Raw genomic sequence first — 26424 nt, 5'->3', positions numbered from 1 at the left:
TTTACCTGGTTACCTAATCTTTTGTGTTTGATTACTTAATTAGTTTTTTAAAGCTTCATTTTCAAGTCTTATTAAATGTATCAACTTGCCCCATGGTGTGTATCAACTTGCCCCAGCGTGGGGCAGGTTGATACACAAATCTTTACCTTACTTTTTGTGCTGTATTTATTTTAATTATGTTATAATCAATAAAATTGTGGTACTAAAATATGCAGGATACTTAGTGTAACATATACAAGTTATTATTTCCACTCTAAATATAATATTTAGCTTTAAATGTCAGAAAATATAAAAACTGTATCAATGTGCCCCCCTCTCCCCTATATATTTCCGAAAACTTTTTGTGTATTAAATATGGCTATTGCAGATGTCATCGCGATTTAAAATAATAATTACACATGATATTCGTAAATTTTTTGATTTATTCAGCTCTGAACTCTCAAAACTTAACAAATCAAAAAGTTTAATTTACATTTTGTTAAAGTAAGAAGCACAAATTACCAAGTATAATTTTTTATCTTACAAACCCTGATACAACCGGATAAAGCATCCTTGATGTAAACATAAACTTAAAGTATTTTAAAGTATTACCTTGGTACATCATTGTTTCGGTTTTTTACGCTACTTTTTTATTGTTAAAATAAGTATGTGCCGAGTTAAGTTTTAATGATATCTAATGTGGGATAGATTTGTACTTACAAAAAGACGACTTGCCATTTTTTGTTTAATTTTTTTATGATACTTAAGATAATAGAATGCTTATATTTTTGTGATACCAAATATAACAAAGACTTGTGGATTATGTTAAAAAGGCTAGCATTTTCTTGTTGTAACATTGATTTGGCAAGTGTATTTGGTAGAAATCCTACGCAGATTTTTCTGATCGTGTTTATAACCTTCTCTAATCCAACAAGTATTTTCTGTTTATAAGCTAAACGAACTCTTTGGACTCAAGTAACTTTACAATCTGCCAAATTACAAGAGTTTGCTTACTGGATCTTCCGGGAAGACTTTGCTTACTGCACCCTCCTGTTAAAGTTGTTTTGATTTTATTGTGTATTTAAGTTAAACCATTCGAAAGATTCTCCGACAAAAAAAAATAAAGATCAAGTAGAAAAAGGAATTGAGAAGGTCATGAGTGGATATATGCTCTAAAAATTTCAAAGTACAGTGGTATCTAAAAGTATGGTAACTGGTCCATTTGAGCGAAGAAACCGGAGTTGATAAACGGCAGAAATCCTTCCTCCGCTAATGGCGGCCGCTTCCAAAAAAATTTTTTGTTCGCAGAATGTTCTGGCTTCTACCTCCTGTTGCTTCCGCCTCACAACTGGAGGCCACCTATAGAACTTTGTTTTAGAGGCCGTTGCCAATCGTGAGGCGGAACCCACTAGTGGTTGCCGTTAGAAGATTTTTTAGAAGCAAGATAATTTGAAGACCGCCTCCGAAGGTTTCTGTCTCCCAGTTGGCTGTGGCCGCTAAACTGGGGGCGAAATTTTTGTCTCGCACCGCTTGAAGTTTTCAACTTTAAGCGATGCGAGACAAAAATTTCGCCTCCAGTTGCGTTTTATATGAAGTTTATTGCCAAACTTTGACTATTTAAAAAATTATGATCTTGTCCGAGTGGTATTTTTTTTATGCAACAAAATTTGAAGTTTTATATTCAAAACAAGAGTTAAAAGTTGGGAATTTTATGTCCATGCCATAGGCTAAAAAAATCTTTTCGACAAAAATTAATAGAAAATTGTCAGCTTTTGATGGGATCAAAGTTTGAACTTTTTAACAAGGCGCTCATCAGTTGAATTAAAACTGTCATTTTTCAACCATAACATTAAATTCTTAATTTTACTTATTAGATACTGTTAAAAATTCTTGACAAACTCAATATCCTTAAATTCTCATTAAAAATTTTAGAAATTAACATCGGTTTGAATTGAATTTTTTACAATAATTAAAATTTTTACAAAAACGGAATTTTTTTTGAAAACGGAAAATGTACATTCGTCGAATCAAATATCATATTAAGTAGATTTTTTTTACTTGTTGAAATTTCCAGTGTGCTATAAAATTTTTACTACTACGTTTTTTTTACTCCCCAGTAAAAATCTCATAAACGTATTTTGCGGCTAACGTGCATTTAGCGGCAACATATATTTGCGACCGCGTTGTATTTTGTCTTTACTTTTGATCGTCAAGCTTAGGGTTAGGACTATTGAAATTGTAATGAAAACAATAACAGTAACAATAATTATTGTTATTGTATTAACTTAATTTAGAAACAATAACAATTCTTGTGATTAGCAACTATTGTAATTCTGTAATACAATAACAATAAATATTGTATTGCAATTAATCTTTATAAAACAATAACAATATCTGAAAAAAAAGTGTATTGTAATGACCCACTACAATAACAATAAATATTGTATTGTAATTCGTCTCTGTAATACAATAACAATATATTATTGTAATAAAAAAAGTTATTTTATTGTCAAAATTTAATAAATGTTTTAATAGTCCAGTTGCCGACTATATACTCTTGTACCCTTGAAATAGGGTACAACTAATATTTAATGATTGATTCTATTTTACTGAAACATAATGGGAGGGGGAAGGGGTGCCAGAATGGTAAATTGGACAACTTTAAGTAGTAAGGCTATCATCAGACAGGCAATATTCTGCGGCCATTTAGAGCTTAGAAATACATAACAAGATAGGTGATGCGAAATCTAAATATGATCCAAAGGTGATCAAGATTAATACCGATTGCGTATTATATTATATTTTGAAGATCAACACCGCATTTGTTACTTTTTAATCAACATATACAAAATAATGTTTTTACCCTATTTACACAACTTTAATCGGTTAAAAAGAGATAACTTGGTTTTTTAATGATCATCATAAATGTGCTATATATGGCACTCTCATTGTAATTTGTCACCACAACCACGCAGGATCGGCATGTCCAAGTTACAAAAATAATTTTAACGTAAATTTCTTGTGATCAAAATATGTAAAAAATAAAATTTGCAATATATTTCAAATCTGTAAATAAAAAATAGCAAAAATAATAGTAAGTTTGTCAGAGATGAATATAAATACTTTAAAATACGTTAGCTTTTCTACTATAATGTAAAGTAATACACTCCATTAGTTATTGTAATTGTTTTCATCAAAACAATACAATAGTTCTCGAATTTATTGTATTGTTAGAAAAAAAACAATACAATACTTGTTGTAATTGTTTTTCATAACAGCAATACAATACCAAAATAAAATTTTTTTATTGTTTCTGTAATATTACAATACAATATTATTGTATTGTAATGTGTAATTGTATTTAATTTTTACAATTACAATTACAATAGTCCTAACCCTAGTCAAACTATTCATTAAAAAATGGATTTAAACATCTTTTAGATGTTTAAATCCATTTTTTTATGAATAATTTGACGTTTGTATTCTCTTAAAAGGCAAAATATATCCAAACACAGCTATCACTAAATGGTGGTGATAAATCGAAATTTCGAACAAAAACAAAGCTATTCATCATTAATAATAATGAGTTGTGTCATCGAGGTAAATCTGGCGATGAGGTAAACAGTTTATATAATTATAGTTGTTTATACTACTTATATTAATATTATGTTTCCAATTGTGTGATACTAGCTTAATTTGGCCTGCACTATTGTTGTGTGGTGCAGTTTTTTAACTTAAAAAAATCCGAAATTTTTGAAATTAAAAACGGTCATACCAACCGAATTGTTTAAACAAGAATAATGTCACAGATTTTTTAGTTTTATCAAAATGAGTTTCAACCTTTAATCATTTGCTGAAATAATTTACTAGCACAATCAGATGTTTATAACATTTTACTTCTGGTAATCGAGTCAAATTAATCATAACCTGCTTTATGTCAATTTTTAAATAGTTTTTTTTATGAAATAATGTATAGGTATATTATAGGTACTATATCATAAGTACATAGGGACTTTCAGTTCCTGAAATCAGTTTGTTGACTTTCAAAAGCTGCAGAGTATCTTCATCAAGTTCTTGCACATTTTTGTTATACGGTTTTCTAATGCTGGTGATGTACGGATCAGAAGTGTACAGAAGAGTATGAAATGCATCCTCATTTGTAACTGATTGAGAAATTTTTCTGGCATGATGAAGGCTAAATTTTTTATAATCCTTATTACAGGATTCTTGCGCATCTTCTAAAAGTTGACTAATAGGTAGTACTGAAAAATACTTTATGAAATTTTCTGCGTGAAGTAAGATTTTGTGTACTGAAGATGGCATATAGTACCATCAATAATTGGTCACATAGATTCGGGCAGTTTCTACAGCATAACTACTTAAACTTTCAGCGTTTATTATTACAACTGAGGAGAGCGCTTGCAGAATTATGTAAAATCGCTTAATCAAATTTTCATCCATTCCAGTGATTTCAGCAGAGCAGCTTGAATTGTGAAAAAATCTTCAAGCAGTATTAACATCATTGGTATTACCACTTACCTGTCTTGGCTTGTCAATGATCAAGCCTAGATTATCACGAAAGCGTTTCTGCACCAAGATCTTCTTCTCTTGCTCTAGCCGTTACTTTTCTTCACTTGTGGCTGCTCATGTTTGGAAAGAAAGGTTGTAAGAAATATGAAATATGATTTCCATACAACGAATCCAGGCATGCAATGTAGACAATTCGTATTGATACGAATTTTCATTTTCAGGCCTAGAAGCCACTTAAGTCAAATCATATTGTACATGAAGACCCAGAAGGCGTATTCGTTAATACCTGAGCCACATTTCCATCTATCATTTTAAGAAAAAATTCATGTTTTATTTGTTATCTTTTACCATTTTTTATTAATTATACCGCAAAAAGTTTATTTGGTTCTTTATTTCATCTACAATGGCTTTAGTTTTTGCAAAATTCTATGCATATAAGGAATAAAAACCAACAGATGAAGGTGCCAGATTTTTCCAAACAACTACGCCAGTTACTTTATCAATTAATTTGATAGGCACCAAAGAACAAATAAACAAATTTGCATCAGAAGTAAGTGCAGATTCCTCTGGAAATTTCTGATTGTATTGGCTTTGCCCAGAGGAACTATCACAGCCCCATTTATTTCATAAAAATAAATACTTGAATTCAATACTTTACACAGAATCTATGGTCAAAATTCTAGCTACAGTGTAATCTAAAAAATCTTGCTATTCCAAAATTTTGGCATGTGTGTTCGTAATTTCTATTGCAGAAGATGGTGGATAGCAGGTCTGTTTAATTTCTTGAATTTTAAAATATGGTAGGAATAGTTCCGTTCATTTGTCACCTTCCTCATGTACAAATATTGTGCCTTTATTAAATCTAAATCAATAAACACGCTGAGTACTTTTTCATCCGTTAGCATATTTTTCTGGCTTGCGTTTTTCATAAAACTCAATACTAAGTTTTTTTTGTCTTTATCAGTAATCCTTAATAATTCCACAAGTTTTGCTTCTGCTCCTTCTCCAATTCAACGCAACGGCTGATGATATGTATTAAAGATGTGCTCGAATCCCATATCCCTTAAGTAACATGGTATTTATTCTTTTTTTCCTGGATTCTGATGAATCTCCACAAGACACGCACGGTCTTTCGCGTTTTTTAAAAGAAGTAGATGGCGTGGAGTCGGTAATTGCCTCTTCTGAGTTTGATAAAGGAACATAATATTCAGAATCAAACACTTCTAAGACAAAGAGGCTTCCTTTTTCTGTGATGCCTGTATCCATCCTTTATTAAATTACGGAATAATGTGCCTTTGAATGTCACTAATTATGAAACACAAGTTGTCCTCAGAAATTTGATAATTTTTTTGACAGTGCCTCAACTGTCCTTCCTCCATCAACAATCAAGGCAAGAAACAACTTACATTTCGAACACTTTAAAGTCTTCATTTTAACAAGTCATTAAAGTAACGTACGCTATATTCAATTGTCAAACGTGTCGGTTTAATTTCCACTGTGAACTTGTTATACTGATGTGACTTTTTCAACTCTTTATATATATTGGCAGTGTACATTTACCACAAAATGAGTGAAAAACATATACCCAACTATTGTTATAAATGAACAAAATTTGAAACCACGATAAAAAGCGGTTTTCTGTTTTATCTTACTTTTATCACTTTTATCACTATCCGGATAATTTCGGAAACCGCACGTTTCTGCACCTCATTCTTATACATGCTTTTAATAAAAAACTAGGCTACAATACTATATTATATGTAAAGCGTGGGGAAGTGTGGATAACTGCCAAAAGTCTCAGTGAACTTGAAGAATTTATTTTATTGTTCAGATAATTACTCCTAAATTGAACCATATAATTAAATATGTATAATTTTCTTAAAATCTCGATAAGATGAGCTTTTCAAAAATGTACAATACTTTATAATTATTCTTAAAACGTTTTATAGAAAATTAACTTTAAAAGTGATGAAGCGAACAGGTTTGAATTGAACATCCACAAAAGTAATAAACAGTAGGGCTTCAAAAATTTTGTTTTTACATAAAATTATGTGAAGTTCCTGCATTATAGTAATGTTTGACTATAAAAAAATATTAAATAAAAATTGAAATACAATGACATTTTTAAAAATCATTTATGATATGCTGTTGTTCAACCAATTTCCAGAGTGCGGCGCCGAGGTTTGTGAACTTGTTGGTATTTTCCTACTTTTCCTACGATCGCAATATTCTAAAAAGGCTGCTTTTGGATTATATCGACACAACGGTTTAGCTATATTTAAAAACACCAGTCTGCAAATGGAAAGAATGAAAAAGTACTTTGTTCAAACCTTCAAAGATAATAGCTTCTTTCCATCCAATGTGATATGAAAATTGTCGTCTTGAAGTTACTTTAAACCTCAATGACTACTCTTTCCGACCTGAGAATGTTTTTTTTACAAAACCTTAGAATGTTTTAAGCTATATTTTTAAGCTATATTCATGCTGAATCTAACCATCCACCTAACATTTTAAAGCGGATTCCGCACTCCATTGAGCTACGATTGTCGGACAACTCATCTAGTGAACACTTCTTTAGAAATTCTTCCTATTGTCGTGAAAAACGTCTTCAAGATGTAATAAGCGAGTGTGAAGGTGTTAAAGTTTGTAGGTGCTAATGTGTGTAGTTGTTAATGTATAAAATTGTTAATGAATTAAACGTGTCAAAATATTGCGATTGTAAAAATGTATAAAAGAGAGTGTAATTTGCAAAATGTATGATTCAGCAGTCAAATGTATAAACTACTATCAAGTTCGTAAAGAAAAAGTGACTCTTTAGTGTCTCAGGGAAAGTCTAAATAATTCCCTACACTATATGTACGAGGAGGCCTTAAAAAAATCAGGTTAAAACCAAATACTTAAATACATTCGAAGTAATACAACCTGTTAATAACAAAAGCCGTAAGCGAAAAATGATCTCGTTCAATCCTTCTAACTGCAAAAATGTTTGCACAAATATAGGAAAGCGGTTTTTAAATCTGGTCGACAAACATTTTCCGGTAAACCACAAACTCCATAAAATATTCAATAGAAATTCCATTAAAGTGAGTTACAGCTGCATGCCAAGGATAAAAGACATAAATCTCGAGGGTTGAAAACTGTTCCTTTTAGTTTGGAGAGACTATGTATTTAAACTAGTACAAAATAGAAGAGTAGTGTCTAAGCTGCTCCACTAACAGATTATGTAATTAAAAATGCTAGTTACAAATGTTACAAATGCTACTTTACAATAATTAAATTATTGCTGTCACTTTTAACAGACATCATAAATTCATACAATCAAAATTTTTTGCAAAAAAATCTACAAAAAAACCCCAATATTAGAGAAAAAACTTGTAATTGCATGGATAAAACCAAGTGTCCTTTACATCAAAATTGCCTTACAAGAAACGTAGTCTACCAAGCCATTGTCTCCTCCAGCAACCCAGAAATGAAGGGAAAAATATATTACGGCATCAGCGAAACACCATTCAAATTAAGGTATGCAAACCACCTAAAATCATTTAACATTGAAAAGTACAAGAACGACACGGAATCATCTAAAGAAATATGACACGGAATTATCTAAAGAATATTTTATAACTATTGTTAAGTGGAAAATTATCAAACACTTCTAACCGTACAACCCAGCCACAAAAAGTTGCATGCTATGCCTGCATGAGAAGTACATGATCATAATATTTCAAGAAGGGATCTTATTGAATAAAATGAACGAAATGGTTTCCAAATGCAGGCTTAGAAACAAATTTCTTTTTTCGAAATTTGACGCTGGCGACCAGGCTTAAACTCTTTCTTTCTTTCTTAAACGATAACACGATAAAACGTAATGAAGAAAAAAATTGAAAACAGTGATTAAGAAAAGACGTACACGCAGAAACTTATCTATTTACCTAAGTAAATTAATGGTAAGTAGATATAGCAACGAAGCAAACAATAATGGAGTTACAAAATATATATACAAAAAAAGATTTAAGAAGGACTTCTGAATAAACAAAAAGAGATAGAGAAGGACTTCTTATTGAGTAAAGGAAAAAGAAGGAGGAAAAAAAAGTCAGAGTTATTAAGAAAGATTTTTAAGAAAAATTTTTAAAGAAAGAGTTTGAAGAATTTAAAATTGTTGATAAAACAGAAGAAGTAAAGAATTAAATAGAAGTCAGAAGAAAAATTGATTGAAGAGAAGTAAGCAGAAGTTATTTGTTTAAAGCTAGAGAGAGCTAAAGAGAGGTTATTGATAAAAACAGTATTGAGCACTATAAGTAGAGTAAGAGAGCATTTGTATTTTATAACTTAATGAATAAAAGAGTGCTTACCATTACACACTTATAGCACATTGTTGAGTTTTATTATGTAACAGAATATACTGAGGATGGAAAATAGAATTTTAGCCCTTTAACGATTAAACCTTGCCCATTCCTAACCAAACTATCCCAAACCTCGCCCTTTCCTCACCAAGTACTTCCCACGCCATCAACCTTGTTCCCTACCTCCATATTTACCATTCCCTAATACCTTACATCATCATCTTACTCATACACAATACAAACAATAAAAAAAAAATAATAAAATATATATTTGTAAAAATCGCTCACAATATATATATATATATATATATATATATATATATATATATATATATATATATATATATATATATATATATATATACATATATATATTTTAATAAAAAAATTTGTTATTGCTTTTTTTCGATGTATGTTAAAATCATATTTACCTTTTTGATTATTTGTTATTTGGATGTCTAAAAAGCTTAATCTTTTGTTTTCATCTTCCAATTCAATTGTGTATTTGATGGCATGATGTTGACTGTTTAATATTTGTTGAAAACGGATGGCATTATCTTTATTTGTAAATCTTGCGTGGCTATCATCTACGTACCTGAAAAACGATTTTATTTCTAACGGTGGATTAGAATGAAGTGCAATGTTGATTGCTTTATTTTCAAAAATCTGCAGGAAACCTTCTGCAAGTACTACCATGAGTGAAAGTCCTATTGGACCTGAATCTACAAGTTCGTGAATTTCTTCATTCCATAAAAAATAACATTTATATAAACACAGTTCTATTAGTGATTTTATTTCTGAAACGCTTAGTTTTGTTAGTTTATTTAAATTTGGGAAGTGCTCTAACATATCAAGAAGAATTTTTGTAGCCTCTCCCAGAGGAATTGATGGATATAAATTGACAACGTCATAAGATACTTGTATTTCATCATTTGATATATTCCAAAGTTTAGCTGTTTTTACAAAAGTTGACGAATTTTTTAACTTTGTTATGTTTTTATCTAAGATTGGTAAAAATATATTTACTAGATATTGTGATATTCCATAACTTGGTGTCCCGATGGTTGAAACTACTAATGGCATAGGGTATGATTTTTCCGGTTTGTGCGCTTTAATTACACCATACATACGTGGCGGTACTGGGTCGCTTGGGTAAAGACTTTCATTTTTTTTTTGGTAAATCGCCCTTTTTTATTCAATTTCGATAGGCAAGTTCTAATTTTAGTAGCAAATGTAATGGTAGGGTCCTCTTTAATTATCTTTGTTTTGCCAATCTTGACGAATTTTGTCAATGGCTTTGTTGTGTTCTATTCTAACAAAGCCTGCTCCTTTATCAAAAGAGTATATATCAATGTTTCTGTCCTCTTTTATTTGTTTTAATGCTTCCCTCTGTTTATAGTTTAAGTTATTGTTTTTTTGTGGTTTAAGCATTTTAAGTTGTCTCAACACGTTTCTGTGTAAGTCTTGTGAACTCTCAATTTCGTTGCAATACTCTAGTTTTAACGCAGTGGATTCTGTTATTGAAATAATGTCTAAATAGGGTATATTTTGTATAGTTGGAACAAATTAAGATGAATAAAAATTGTTTTTTCTTAAATTACTTCCATTATTATTGTTACTTTACTATCTTATTGTTATAAATTTTACATTATAAATGATATATCAGGGAGTTGTTGGAACAAGTGATGGAACAATTTGGTGTGTCAACTTAAATGAAGAACATCATGTTCAAATTGTCAGCTCGCATAAAGATAAGGTTTGAAAAATCGCATAAATGGAACAGTTATCTTTACTGAGAAAAAATCTTCCTGGAAAATATTCTCCTGAAAAAAACCCGGAAAAAATGCCTAAAACGTTTTTTTATATACTTAGATACGCTTTAGCATAGCATCATTTTATCATTGTATCAGCTTTTTCCCTGATACCATTTTTAATATATTTAAATTTCTTTGTTGCTTTATTACTTTTCTTTTATCGACTGATTGGGATTTGGAATTAGTGCAGCTGAATGAACGTAAATCGACTGACTGTTGGGGAAAAGATGCACAAAATAGTGCATACAACAACTAACGGTTAGGACTTTGGGAGGCAGTCTTTTAATTTAAACAAATGTAATTTTTTGGGGGATTTTTTCCAGGGGAGATATTTAAGTTTTTTTTTAATTCGGGAGGGGGAGTTTCTCGGTTTTTTTTTTAAATCAATTCAGAAGTAGTCTAAACATAGTACTTAGTAATGAGAAGACGCATATACCCTTGGAGACACCCATTTCTGAAGAAGAGATTCTTTGAAAGGCAAATTTATCAGTAGTTTTTTTTTTAAAGATTTTATGTATAAATGATTTTATTGTTTAAAAACTAAGGAGAGACATTTTAAGCACACGCTAAGTATAATAAGGGCATATAAAAATGGATTGTAATAAGGGCATATAATAAGGCCAGAGTTGTTGTAGTTTTCTCGCAACAAACTTATCGATAAAATGATAATAGTCTCAAAAAAAACTCTCTTTACAAATTTTCTCGTTCATTTCTACCTGATTGTTTTCCAGAAATATCGCTCTAAAACCGTAATGAAAAATCGCAAACACATATTTACAATTTTCATTGGTAAAAACTATTGAAATTATTAAATCTGTAACGTTGAAGTGCCATTGACCTTCCTGGCACTTTTTGTAACGCAATTGCAATTATGAAGTTGAAGACTTTTTATGTTCTAAGCATGGCCGCCGAGAGGGGGGGGGGGGGATAGATTCCCGGGGCCCCGTGTATGTACAAATAGTTTTTAAAAATAACTTTTAAAAGATTTAAATAGTTTTGACTTTTAAAAGATTTAATTAATTTTCATTTTTAATTTTCAATGACCAGAGCACGCTTCTAGAGGTTCTAGAGGTCCTGGGTATATAACTGATCCTAATGAGGGCCCGTTAAGAAAACTTCCCCAGGGCCCAAAATTTCCCTCGGCGGCTATGGCTCTGGGTATATTAATATATATATACAACCACTACCGTAATAAACCGAATTTTTTATGAGGTTTTTATTAAGTTTTGATAACTTGTTTTTAATTTAGTGAGGGATCATAACGATTTGCTTATTGTAATTGTTTCTGGGTGAACCAATTTTTATTTACAACAACTTTATTAATTTTGATTGAAATTCCGTCACAACTTATTCAAGTTACTATTCTCAAACCATTTTTTAAACGAACTTCAAGTATTTAAATTTTTTCACGTTCTACTTTTTCTTCAATTATGTTACATACTGCTTGTTTTGTTACCTTATTTCCTATAAATCCAACCATTCTGTGTGGGATTTTAAAGCCGTAAAAATGATTGAGGAAATTAATTTAATTAAATTACTATCAGGATTTTAAGATTTGAATCTGAGAGTTCTCGTACTTCAAAGCGAGTACCATATTAGTTTGATTTAATTTTTTCAACACCAACGACTGGGGAAAATGACAAAAAAGGAAAACTCTCTAAATGATCCAGAAAAAATTATATACATAATATAGAATAAATATAAATAAAATAATATAGAAAAAATTCTTCCTGTGCACTTCCTGTTTATTTGTATCAGTCTTTAATTTGCGCTGATATTTAAAATACATTTTTATAAACTATTGTTTGTACTATTGGTTCAAACTCTGATACCGACGGTGATCAAGTTATAAAATCAGTCTGTAAATAAAAAGCAATGCCTATTAAGACACTAATTTCATTTGTTGCCAACACTAATGAGTATGTTTGTTTGATGTGCCCCGAGAATGCAAATCTTGTATGTGGGCCTGAACAAAATCTGCGAAAACACGTTCACAAAAAATCTGGGTACCTTTACAATTCTCAAAAATTATTATTTATTTAACAAAGAAGTTTAAATACAAATCAAATATAGTTTGCTCTCGTTGATTTTACGGAAGGCAATTAAGTAATAGTCTTACAGCATTCGTGAAAAAAGAAATTACTAAACTTGAAATTGATGTCAAAGTTATTTGAATAACAACAGACAACGCTAAAGATGTTAAAAAGGCGATAGGAACCATTGCGTTACGATTTTCATGCGTTTTTCATAACTTAAATCTTGTCTTAAATCATGCGGGTCAAACCATCACAGAATTTATTACATGGCACATCAGATATTGATGAGGATCTTATTTTTTACAATAACTATAATAAAAGCGATATCGAGTGTTATGAAAATACATCGTCGAAAATAAAATATCGTCGATATAAAAAATGTAGTAGAAAATGCGTGTACTTATATGACACGGAAAACGTGAGCTTGGATAATGATAAAAGTTGCGAGGAGGAAGAAGCATCAACAGACGAAACTGTTAATCAGTTATTTAACTATTCTTCCATCATATTATTTGTTTTTGATGAGATTAAGAAACAGAGACTAAAAATAAATAACTTATCGTCAGATTTTCATGTACGTTGGAACTCAACTTTTTTAATGATTAGTAGGATAGTTAAAGCTAAAAATAATAAAATTACCATAGATCTTGGTACTACCGATGGGTTAACAGAAAAATAGATTAGTAAACTCAAAAAAACCAAATCTGTTATCAGAAGATAGGAAGTTCCTAGATATTTTACACCATAATCTTGCGCCATTCTTTGAAGCAGCTAAACTTCTCTCTACAAGAAATTTTCCATCATTTTCATCGGCTAAATTTGTCGAAAATACGTTAATGAACTATCTTGAAAATAAATCTTTAGCGAAATGTTTTTTATCACAATCATCTACTTTGGTAGAGAAAAAAAAAAAACGAAGTAGTTTTCTCAAGTTCATGAAGGTATACTTAAATGAAAATATCTTCAAAACAAAAGTGGATATCACCATAACAAAAGTTACAACTTCACTACCTTGTCTCTTTGAACCGAGAACTTACGAGTGTCTTACAGAAAAAGAATATCAAGAAAGTAAACTGTTGAAAATATTTTCAAATAGAACGCTCCGACAATATCCTCGATGATTAACGTAAACAAACACTTGTTTTCAAAATGGCAAAAACCAGTCGAGAAGTTGTTAGTGATAAAATATTATTTGTTTTTAAATAAATATACTTAAATTTATGAAAATAATTTTTAAAATTATAAAAAGAACCTCAAAAAAGAGTTCGTGTTTCGATATAATGGTAGCTTGCTGCTGGAAAGGATTATCAAGGCTGATGCGCTATATTACCATAAAATTTTTTATTAAATATTCTGTTGGTGGAGCGCCATATCACCATAAAAAATAATCTTTGATCAAAAAGCTCAATAAAAAGGAAGTTTTCGAAAAAAGAGCGCTCCGTCAAAAAAGTGACATAGTCAAGGATTAGCATGGATGGGAAGCAACCCACCATGTTGATTAAACTTGCCCACAATTACAAAACCTCTCCACAAAAATAGCCCGCATACATACAGAATAATTCCTAAGAGTATAACCCAGAAGAACCCAGAAGCAGGCAATTCTCCTGAATATGCTACTTTTCTTACAAATCAGTATGTTAAAACAACATAAATAAAATGATGAATAAAAGTAAATAAAATAAATAACTTATCTACTGAGTAAAGTATTTCAAAGATAAAAATTTTACTTTTACTTGTGACGGTAACTAAATTTTTTTTTTTTTTAAGTTACTTTTATGTTAACTTTTGTTAATTTTATACATAAAAGTAATTTCATATTACGATGCAGTATTCTTTTACTTTTTAAAGTAAATATTACTTTTTTTAAATCTTATATTTACGTAAGATTACTTTCAAAAGTAATTTACTTTTACATGTAAAACGTAAATTACATTTTAATACAAAGTATTTGCATAAGAGAAGTCTAAATTACTTTTAAAATAAATTACTTTCACATGGGCTCACTTTTAAAAGTATTTTACAAAAAATAAATCTTTTATGCTAGTAAATTGTTTTTAAAAATAAAAGTTAAGAATTTTTTTTTAACTTTAAGTAAGTAATTTTCATATGTAATGATCGGAAGAAGTTTACGTCAAAATTATTTTATTGTAACTTGGCATACGAAGGGACATACCGATCCTATGGTTGTGGTGTCTGGGTGTTTTTATGCGCCAAATTATCATAAGTGTGCCATTTATAGCACATTTATGGCGATTATTAAAAACTAATTTATTTATTTTTAACAGCTTAAGTTGTATAAACAGAGTAAAAATTTTATTAGTAACATGTTGATTTAAATAAAATAAAAACGATGTTGATCTTCAAAATATAATTTATAATACGCAATCGGTATTATTCGTGATCACCTTCGGATCATGTAATATTATTTTTTAAAAAATGAATTACTTTGAAATGAAAATATATTTCATAATTTAATCTAAGTCATGTAAAGTAATTTTTGTTAAAAAGTAACTTTTTTTTTTTACATCAAAATAAGTAAAAGTGCTGTCCCTAGATATGAAGCTTCCCAACATCATTTACTGATATTGTGAGGGCGAGGCTTTCTACGAGTGGAAGATGGGAAACTGATGGGAGGTGAAAGTGTGGCCGTGAGGTGACAGTGTGAGTAGCGCAGATAGTATGAGGGCGGGGTTTTTTTGTGAGCAGTTATGAGGTATTAGTGTTCTAGCGCAGAACAGTGTGAGAGCGATGGATTTCTTTTTAATGCTTAGCGCAACAAAGGTGTTTGTTATGTTTGATTATGTTATGCTAATACTTACTAAAAATATGACTGATACTAAAAATTGTTAAATCATTACTAGTTAATGAGTACTCTCAAATATATTTAACTCGTGTGTATATACTTTTAATATTTACAAATACGTTTAATATATATTTACAGATACAGATAACAATATACAAATCAAGAGTCACTCACAAATTTTCTCTTAACACCTTAGGAATCGTTTGGAAATGTTTGAGCCAAAGTATCTTTCTTTATTAGTTCTATTTTTGCTCAGAATCCTTCTCTTTTCCCTTTTTCTAAAATCTCTTTTCTCTTTTTCTAAAATCTCTTTTTAAAATATCCCTTAAAAAAAATTCTCCTAAAGATTTTCTCATAAAATCTTCTCACAAAATTCTCAAAAAATTCTCTCATAAATCTCCCAAAATTCTTCCCATAGTAAAATTCCTCAAAATCTCCTCTGAAATAAATCTGCAAGATTCTCTCACCCGTTCTTTTTGTGTTCGCAGAAGTTTCTTGAATCAGATATTGTTCTAGTATAGACAATTGATTTTATCTTCAAATTCTTTTAGTGCTTTTGCTTCAATCTATGATTTATTATTTTCTAAAACAGGTTTTACCAGTTATCTTTTTATAAGTGTTTGTCTCAGACTGGCTACAGAATTTCTATAATTAAACTGTTATCATTTTATCAGCGTAGTTAAAATTGAATTTCTGAAAACAGTTTTTAAAGATAATGTTTATGATTTTTTCTCATTTGCCCCACAATATCATAAATCATACCATTATTGAAATTGGGTGCTTAACAGTTTTGACCAGGCATTGAAGTAAAAACTCTTTTCACTGACACCGTTAAAACGTAATATCATTTGGCGTCCAGAATCTCAAAACCGATTTATCACTGATCTACATCTTGAAATAAAGAGAATCCTCAATAAGTCAAATAATCATATAGAATATAACATAATTTAAGATTTTAAAAGAGTAATTAGAAATTAGAAGCAATTGGCAATTCAGCTTATTCAAAAATCAGGCTTTAAATAATCAACAAAGTGTTAAAGCTCAAAAATAAGTATAGCTTAAGTAAATATAAGTAAATATAAGTAAAGTTTAAAAAAATAAGTAACAGACTGATTCAATTTACTTTGATCAAATTAACAGCAGTCCAATTTCGACGATCCTTTGCAACCATTGAAAACGCTAAACTTTTTGTTTATTGTTTAATAGCAGCCTTTCCCTTGGTTTGCCTTGTTTACTTTGGTTTGCGAGCAACAAAACCTGATTTAATGAGATCTTGATATTATTTAATGAGATCTTGATATTATTTAGTGAACCTTTGAACTGCTTGCTGGTCATTTCTTTGTTAGATTCTGAATTCCTTCAATAAAACTCATTTTACACAAGCTGTTATTAATGATTTCTGGCCAGAGGTTGAGCATTTTGGAGGCAATGTCTTTTTTGAGTAACTGTATTAAATTTTAACAGAGTTTTAAACTTCTCTCTTTATCTTGGACTTGGATCAGTGGCCCATAATGCTATTTATCAAATGAGATAAAATTAACTATTTAATAAATTCAAATTAAACAAGTAAATTTAAATAATCATACGCTTTTTTAATATAAATCTTACAGCCATAAAAACTAGAAAAATAATCATAAGACAGGTTAAAATAACATCAACCTGCTTGCATATTTTCATAAAAATTAGATAACAAGATCATATTACCCTCAAAACTTCGATGAAGCTTTGATGAAGTGGTTAAATTTTTTTTTTTTTTTTTAACTTTCTGAAAGTAAATAAAAAAAGATAATAGAAAAACAAACACTATGAACTTTAAATTAAAACCAAAGAATTTACTAATCCTTGGAGTTGATTCAAATTTTTTTTTACACCACTGTAATAATACTATTTTCAGCAGTAACATTTGACTTACTATTACAAAAATAATAATGGAAACAACAAAGTTAAGAAGTACTGAAACACCAACTATATTTTGAATTACTTAACAACAAACCCAGCTAGCAGATTTTAATTTAAAATAACATTTGTGTGATCTACTAGCAATCAAAACTAAAGAACAACAATTTCCAAAGAATTTATGACTGTAACAAAATTTAGCCCGACTGGGGCAAAACAACATTAGAAAGACTTTTGTTTTGTTTGTTTCTTGAAGTTTAACTTATTTCAAAATAGCCTAATATAATTTTTAAATGACAATTTTTAGGAAACTTTATCTTATTTATATATACTTATTTATATATAATTTTATCTTATTCATATATAATTTTATCTTATTGATTCCTTAAACACTCAAATGCTTGATGTTATAAATAACATTATTCTTTGATAAAGATAAGGTTAAATAATAAATTTTTTTCATTTACTGAAAGTAAATAGTAATATAAAAAGATAAACAAATTTTTTAACTTTAAATCAAAATCAAAAAACATTAACATAAGAAACTAAAATTAGAAGTTGGTTTTAACTAGGTATGTACTGGATATCTGATTATTAGGCATTTGGTATCTGGTGGCCAAAAATCAGTAGCCACATTACTATAAAGGACTTTTATAAGTGCTGAAAAAAAGGTAAACAAACACAAAAAATATAGAAATGCAAAATACAAATGATGCAAATACAAATGGTGCAAATACAAGGAATTGTAATCTTTTATGGAATTTTGTGCACATGTAAAGCATCTTTAAAGAGTGCAACGCCATCAATTTATGCTGGAAGATTTTTAGCACATTCTCTACCAAACTGTTAAATCTTCCATCATTGCATTTACAGCCATTTAGTAATATAAGATTTTGCCAAGGCTTTTGCCCCAGTATCAAATTCCATTAGAGACTCTGATGAAGTTACATCAAGCTTAAGACATGTTAAAGTAGAACCAAGTCTACCATTCACTGTTGGACATCTCCGCACATTATTTTGTTTTGGTTCTAATTTATTTTTAAAGTTTAACTTATTTCAAAATAACCTAATACAAATTTTACAGTTAAACTGTTTATCAATCCAATTAAAAGTCAAGTTCATATATGAGCTTGACTTGTAATTAGACCAATTAACAGTTTAACTGTAAAATGGTAGTCATAACCTTGCAAGTCATAGTGGTAGTCATAACATTGCAAGAATGAATGAACATTGTAAATCAATGATAGAAGCTGTGATATATCACAAAATAAATACCATTTGCTAATCTAAAGCTTGATCGAATTAGATGATTTGTCCATTCAACACAACATTCAGTTTATGACAGGTTCCTGACTTAGTTTGCCATGACTGATGCATTTGTTCATAAACTTGTTAGGCAATTCAGACATCTTCAGCAACAGACAGACTTCATAAACTTATCCAATATGTGGCCACAAGGTGAAACTCCAAATACAAAATGCTTCAGAGGTTAAATGAGGATTGACAGTATATGCTTGTGAAGTTTTACAACTGCCCACTGGTACCATCAAGCAATCAGTGGTCCCTCATTGAAAAGCCAATCAACCTACTTGATCAGATTTCTATGCTTACCAAGGACTTCAGTTATGCTGATGCTTGCTAATTTCTGTCATACAAATTCTTGCAGCTTTTTGAGTCTCATGTCAGTTTCATCATGTCATGACGAAGCTGTATCCAAGTAATCAGATTTCAATAGAATGAGACAAGAACTGATCACTGCTATGAAAATCAGGTTCCAACATGTTTTTCACAAATTTCTCAACTTGTACGGCTTGGCAGGATGGCAAATCAAATTTGTTGATTTTCGCTTTGATGTTGCACTCAAAAATCAAAAATTATTTGCTAAATCAGCATTAGCCCAAATTTCTGAAAATTTAAATAATCAGTTAGAAATTATATATCAGTCTTGAGTGAATGGCAAACTTAAAGTAGCAGCGTGGCACTTGTGATCTTACTTCTAATTGCCTGCTATTTACAAGATATATCAAATATTATATAAAAATAAGTCTCTAGGAAAAATCAATTTGTATAATATATACAAAAAAGATATATAATACTATAATATTTATCTCATATTAAAACATATTGGCACTGGTCCAGAGCAAATAGTATTGTTTGTAAGTGTAAATATGTATACTTGAGATTGAAAAAGCTTTTTAACAGCTGTTACTATATACTATATTCTTTATTTAAATTTTAAGTGGAAAACTGATGTTTTCTTTTTCTATTTTGAGGAGTTAGCTCAAAAACCATAATAAAAATTAGAATTTACATCTATCACTTTTAGCAATCATTAAAGAAAAATTTGGTCCTGGATTCTGCAATGTCATAACCATTGGGGTAGCTACTGTAGAAATGCTGTCATTAATTTCACTCATGGCCTGCTTTACAGAAGGCCTCGACACCGTGCGCGATTTTTTTTTGACTGAAGGCCGGTTTTTAAAAACTTCTTATAAACGCAAATTTTGTTTGGATAAAGGTGTAAAATATTGATTACTATTTTTCAGAAATATTTAAAGTTATTCTTCAAGTGAATTTAAGTTAAATAATTTAGAATGCCTTTAAAATGCTGTGTTCCAAAATGTTCCTCAAATTATAAGTCTTCAGGTTGTAATGTATCTGTATATAAATTCCCTTGTGAAGAATCTGAAAAAAATAAATAGATTATGAGTATCCCTCGTTTAAATTGGACCGTTACAAAATTCACTGCTGTTTGTAAATTGCATTGCCCAGATGAAGCGGAGTTTACATTATGTCGTGGTAAATACAGACCGATTCATGCTCCATCAGTGTTTCCAAATATCTCTAAAAGTTGTCTCTTCTCTCCACCACCAAAAATGAGAAAGACTTTATCTTCTTCTTCAAAAAGAGGTATCAAAAAAGATGAATTAGAAGAATATAAAATAATTAATAATTTAAACTTTGGAGAAATCAAAAAATACTTATCTAATGATAATGATTTGATTACATACAAGCAAAACAATGCAATTTTCATCCAATCTAAAGTATTCAATTGTGGAGTTCCACTATTTTTGCTGATAATTAATCAAAGTTTGTTGTTCAAAGCATTTCATTTTGGTTCAAAATGTACTATTAAACCTCTGTCAAATAACAAAATCACTTCTGCTTGTACAAAGTCATCTTTAAACGAAGCCCTTAGATATCTGAAAATTAAGGATAAGGATCATAAAATTCAAATAATTCTTGAGCATCTAAATGTAACGGGAGATCATTCTGCTGGTTGTGCTGTCTATTCTGCTGATATAATAACGAGAGCTTTTGAATATTTTGCAACAAGTCGTTCCACCTACCATCGATTATGTTATGATTATCAGTTGCTAAGTATTCCAACTTTGACGCGCATAACTTCAAAAATAAACTCTTTTTAAGTGTTATCGAACTTAGATGAAAAAAAAAGAAATTGTGTTTTATTGATAGATGAAGTTTATGTAAAAGCAGCATTATTATATAAAAGTGGAAATATTTTTGGAAATGCTGTTAATGATCCAGAGAAATTAGCTACTACTGTACTTTCATTTATGGTCAAAAGTCTTTATGGTGGACCTGAATCTTTAGCAAGAGTTTTACCAGTTAGTAATCTGACTTCAGATTTCCAACTAGAACAATTCAAATTAATTGTAGACACCATAGAAACTTCTATGTGTAATGGTAAAGTAATTGCAATTATTACAGATGGAAATAAAGTTAACCAAAGCTTCTTTTCTAAATTCAAAACAGTAGAGGGAAAACCTTGGTTATGTCAAAATGGTTCTTATATTTTATATGACTTTGTTCATCTTTTGAAGTGCATAAGAAACAATTGGCTAACAGAAAAACTAGGTCAGTTGCAGTTTATTCATAATGAAATAACTCACATTGCAAATTGGAGAGATTTAATTAACTTATATACACTTGAAAAAAACCAGTTAATAAAGTTATCCAGATTGACTGAAACATCAATTAAATCCTAAACCAATAGAACAACAAAAAGTAAGCACTTGTTTACAAATATTTAGTGAAGAGAAGAAAGTGTCAAGGGTACTATTATTTTTTTGGAGTTAATTATAGAATTTTGGAAAATAGTGAATGCTAAATGTCCAGGTGCCAATGCTAGGTTTAGGGATGAGTCGCGTAATGTAATCAGATCTTCAGATGACATTAATTTAAAAAAGTTGCTCACTATTGCAACAATGGCTGAAAATATGAAACCAACATCTGGTAAACATGTTCACCAGCTTACAAGAGATATAAGCAATGCTCTTTCACATACTTGTTGTGGCCTAGTTGATTTGTCTTGTCATCTTTTATCAAGTGGAAATGAATATGTTATTTTAGGTTGGTTTTCTAGTGATCCAATTGAAAAATGCTTTGGAAAACTAAGGCAAGGATCTGGTGGTACTTACTTTATAACAGCTAAATCAGTTAAAGAAAAAGTACAGATTCAACATGCTAAGCTGGTGCTACAACTGAATATTGATGTAGAAGGAAATGATGGCCATGACTGTCTTTTATGTCTTGAAGATTTAAATGATAGGGAAATTGATATAATTTACAATTTAGCAGATCTAGAAGATACTATAAATATAGACATTTTATATGCTATTGTCTATATTGCTGGTTATGTTCAAAAGTGTTCTACTGAAGAAAATGATGAAGATACAACTACATATTATGAAAAATATGGAACTTATTTGAATACTTTAAATAGAGGAGGATTAACTATTCCATCAGATACTCTATCTCAGTAGTCCTTATTTTGCTACATATTTTTTTCTTTATTAGATAAAAGAGTTTGCCGAACATTTCTTATACGACAGTTTGGATTTATTGCAGAGTTGTACAGTTTTTCTATTGCAAAGAAACAATGCCAAACATTAGCAAACATTTTTTTAAAGAACTTTGCATTACTTCACACTCCCAAAGTAATAAAGAAACCAAACTAAAAGAAATCAAGCTTATGTAAAAATTTTTTTTCATGTTTAGTAAAAAAATAATTTGGTTTTTTATTGGTGTATTTTTCTCATTACTTATTATTTCTTATATATTATATATATAAAATTTTGATTTAAAATGTTTTTATTCATTTTAATAAACAATTTAAGCTTATAAAAAAGTTGTTAATTTAACATCAAAAAACTAATTTTATAATAATGCATCAAAAAAATGCAAGTAGAATGTTTACTAATTATATATTTAGTCTTAGCAAAGCTATACAACATTTTTCTATTTTACTAAACCGCCATATTTTTCTTAAATTGGCCTTCAGTCAAAAAAAATCGCACACGGTGTCAAGGCCTTCTATAAAGAAGGCCATGATTTCACTGTATTTAATGGACTTCAGCAATCCTAGTTCATTTAAAGGTGCTGAAGTAGAATTAGGACTCGAAATCCACGCCATTGAATAAAAGAGGCCACCAACCAAACTGATATCCTTCAGTGATTTATCTTCTTGAGTAGTAAAACTGAATTGATCTCTGAACATTCACACTTAAATAACATAAAATATCTTTGCCATCCATTTGAACTTATGCATAGCACCCAGAGCCATCATCAGAGTTTCCTAAAGTGGAATCTCACCTATAAGCAGGGTTAGTTCAAACATATTCATTGCAACACTAGACTGAAGTGTGTTCTTAGCAAACTCTAGTGCATTTAGCCTCAGTTTTCTGTGAGTTAACAGTATGCTGGAACAGAGCATTAAGTGCAGTGCAGAACCTCTCTTTGTTAACAAATGGCCAGTTCTCTCCGAATCTTTTAAAGACACCAATACTTGAATCACTTGATAGCCAGAATGAGTGCTTGAAAACATTCACTTAGCATTACCTTGGGCACAAGATGTCTTTAAGCAAGGTGTCATCTGTAGCAAAACTTTTGCATTAGTAAGAGCAAAAGCACCTCACTTAGGAAAAACTTAACAGAGATTTACAGTTCAAGGCATAAAACCTTTACCTTGTCATGAATTCCCCAATCAGAATTTTAGTTACAGTCTCACTGGTGTCTTGTTCTGTGCCATGATAAATTTAGGCATCCCAAGTAATCAATTGACACCATTATATTAGGAAGGATATTTCCATCCTAGTGTATGATTAGCAGCACATCCTCTAGGTTGAAATCAGATTTGAGTCTGCTAGCCATTTCCCTGCAATTAGTTATTCTGACACTGCATATTGATATTTGGTTGACAGCCAGGTATGTAACATTATGACCAAGACTTTGTGCTGATGCTGCATTCAAACATGTTGATCTCGGTCATTAATATTGGTAAGATCTACAAAAGTTATCTGGTGGATTGTTGGAGATCCAAAAATGATTGATCTTCTAGTCCAAAGGAAGTGCATTTGCACATACAATATCATGTCAACATCTGGTAGTTTTTTTTAAGTATAGAAGTAAATTTTAAAAAATTTACTATCCTTGAAAAAAACTTCTATCATGCTATAGTATTAAACAATTTACAATCAAAACATCCCAATTAAATTGTCAGTCAAATTTTAATTCAGTTTTGTTCAATATTCAAATGTATGCATGAAAGTTTTATCAAAATATTTATAAGAAATACTATAGACATTTATTGTCATGCAACAAGATTGCTGAAACAAGAAGTGATGTAATATCAAAATAAAGTAAGTAAAATACACTTAACAAATCTATTTTAAATTGAGCAAGCTCTAAATTTCATCCAGTTACACTGAATCTTTGTAATTTTTCATCAATAGGTCAGGATGAAGTAGTGTTCAACTTCAGAAGAAAAAAATCTACTATACATTAAGAACCGCCCTAATTTAAAGTATAGATATAACATATTTTAGATATTTCAGAATAAAGTGAAGAAAAAAAACAAACAAACAAACAAAGTGTACAAATAAATCATAAATAAAAAATGTTGTTAAACAAAATATGATGAGATTTTATCTTTTCCTACCCTCAACATACACAAGAGACTTTATACTTATTTCCCAAGATGAAATACTTGAAATACAGTTATAATAAGAGCACCATAAACATACTTTTGGGGTATCATGATCAGCCTTGGTCTTAATGTTGCAGATATGGATAGCCTTGGTCTTAATGTTGCAGATATGGTTGTATTTCTCCACACCATGATTATGATACTTCATACTTACCAAATGAGAAAAAATATCATAGCTTGGATGTATAAGTAATAGGCAATTACAACATATATAAAATAATTACCTATAAAAAGTCACATAAAGCTAAATAACAAAAAGCAAAGCCCCAAAAAGCAGTCATGAAAAATAAATATATTAAGTGTCAAGTAACTTTTTTAACTTACAAAACAAGGTTTTAAGCATTATATCATATTAACGTAACATTTAAAATTATTCACTTATATAAAATTTTGATGAAAGTGAAGCTATATATAATATGTATACCTCAGACATTTTATGTTGTTTATCATCTATTGGCATCATTTATAAGAATCTTTAATACACAAATTTCTCATTTGGGTAGTAGTCTTTCATATGATATGGCAACTCAGAGAAATATTGCTTCTTCCCACTCTGGCTTTCGTTTGCAATGAGATATTAAAAAAAAATTTTCTTTTGATATGCGTGAGGGCTTCTTCAGGCCAAAAGTTTATAAGAAGCATACCAATTTTTCAATTCTAACTGCTTTTAGAACATTGCTATGTTTCTAACAATTAGAGCACCATCTCTTTACTAGAAACTCAGGGGCTTGTAGTAGCAACTGAACAGAGCCACTGAGCAGAGATTCTTTCTAACAGCATAATATTTTTTTACCTTGAATTGCATACAAGCTTTAATTGATTACAATAAAGGCCAACAGCGTCTTTCTGAAAAGTCTATCAGCATATTTAAATCTAAAAATTGATGTTTTCATTTCGTATTTGAAGATACCAGTAGCCTATGCTGTAGATGAGGCTCTAAAAACACCATTCTTGTGCAAAGACAAATTTTCAGCTACTTGTAAAACCTTTCATTGTTTTTCTTAGAATAATAACAGATATTATTTTTGAATTCTTTGATTCAGCTTAACTTTTTAACAATATGTTGCACATCAAGTTTTCTGTTTTGCACTATTCTTGGCACTATGCTTTAAAAACCTTTCTTCAAGAAATTCTTATGATAACCTAAAATAATAAAATAATTAAAATTTCAGTAACTTTTACCACCTTATTTTTTGAACTAACACTTTTTTACCTAAACTTTTTAAAAAGTAATCTGTTAGGTTAACCTATTAAAATAGCTTATATATAAAATATATTTTTCTTAAAAATTTAAACTGTATATCACATAAATCAAAGCAGTGCAATAACACATAAATGCTGATGGCTTTGCTACAGCTTGAATCCTAATTGAGATATTGATATTGTTAGATATCTTATAGTAAAATTCAGTGCTAATATGGATCTACCAACAAATACTATACTTGAAGCAAAACATTAGAAGACATAGCATAAAACAAATTGACTAGTGAGTCTGCATTTAAATGCCGTATTAGAACAAGATCGATTGCAAAAAGGGTCTTATTTTGGGGCATAGGAGCAACTGCTTTGGAGAGATAGAGGGATATATGTTGTTGTTGTTGTTGTTGTGCAAAAGCCAATAAAGTTTCAGTTTAGAGTGACCTGAAGGTTTTATTTGGCTCTCTTTTATTAACAACAAGGGAGAAAAAACAAAACAAAAATACCATGCCGAAAGGACGCCATTTTGACATTGCAGGATTGAGGTTTAAGTACATAAATTGGGAAAACTGTGACGTTTAAGGGGTATTTAAGGTATACAGACCGTCCAATAATACGCTGGGAATAGACCCACGTGAATGTCAAAAATTCCAGACTTTGAGCGGATCCAGCGTACATAGAAAGAAAATTGTACATTCACGTGGGGTAATTCAAGACATATGATTGGCCTAAGAAAAGTGTATTTCCAGGACTAGAACATTGAGACGACCGGGAAGGCCGCAGTATGGAGAAACCCGAGGGGAAAAATTCGTTAAGAGAA

At 30.0% G+C, this 26424-nt stretch overlaps 1 protein-coding gene and 1 pseudogene across 4 annotated transcripts in view; one reads left to right on the top strand and one right to left on the bottom strand.

Annotated features, from left to right (window-relative positions):
• The window catches only part of LOC145195258 (E3 ubiquitin-protein ligase MARCHF4-like), a 260175-nt gene that overhangs the window by 228406 nt on the left and 5345 nt on the right, over positions 1-26424 (bottom strand). The gene's annotated exons all lie outside the window — the stretch shown is intronic.
• LOC149879938 (uncharacterized) lies at positions 20104-22400 on the top strand (annotated as a pseudogene).

The sequence above is a fragment of the Hydra viridissima genome, unplaced genomic scaffold (assembly GCF_058129835.1).
Source record: "Hydra viridissima isolate aposymbiotic clone 2 unplaced genomic scaffold, HvirCarnegie_v1 scaffold_13, whole genome shotgun sequence".
NCBI classification, from domain to species: Eukaryota; Metazoa; Cnidaria; class Hydrozoa; order Anthoathecata; family Hydridae; genus Hydra; species Hydra viridissima.
Note: the sequence above shows the minus strand (reverse complement) of the source record. Positions and strands in the feature narration are given on the sequence as shown.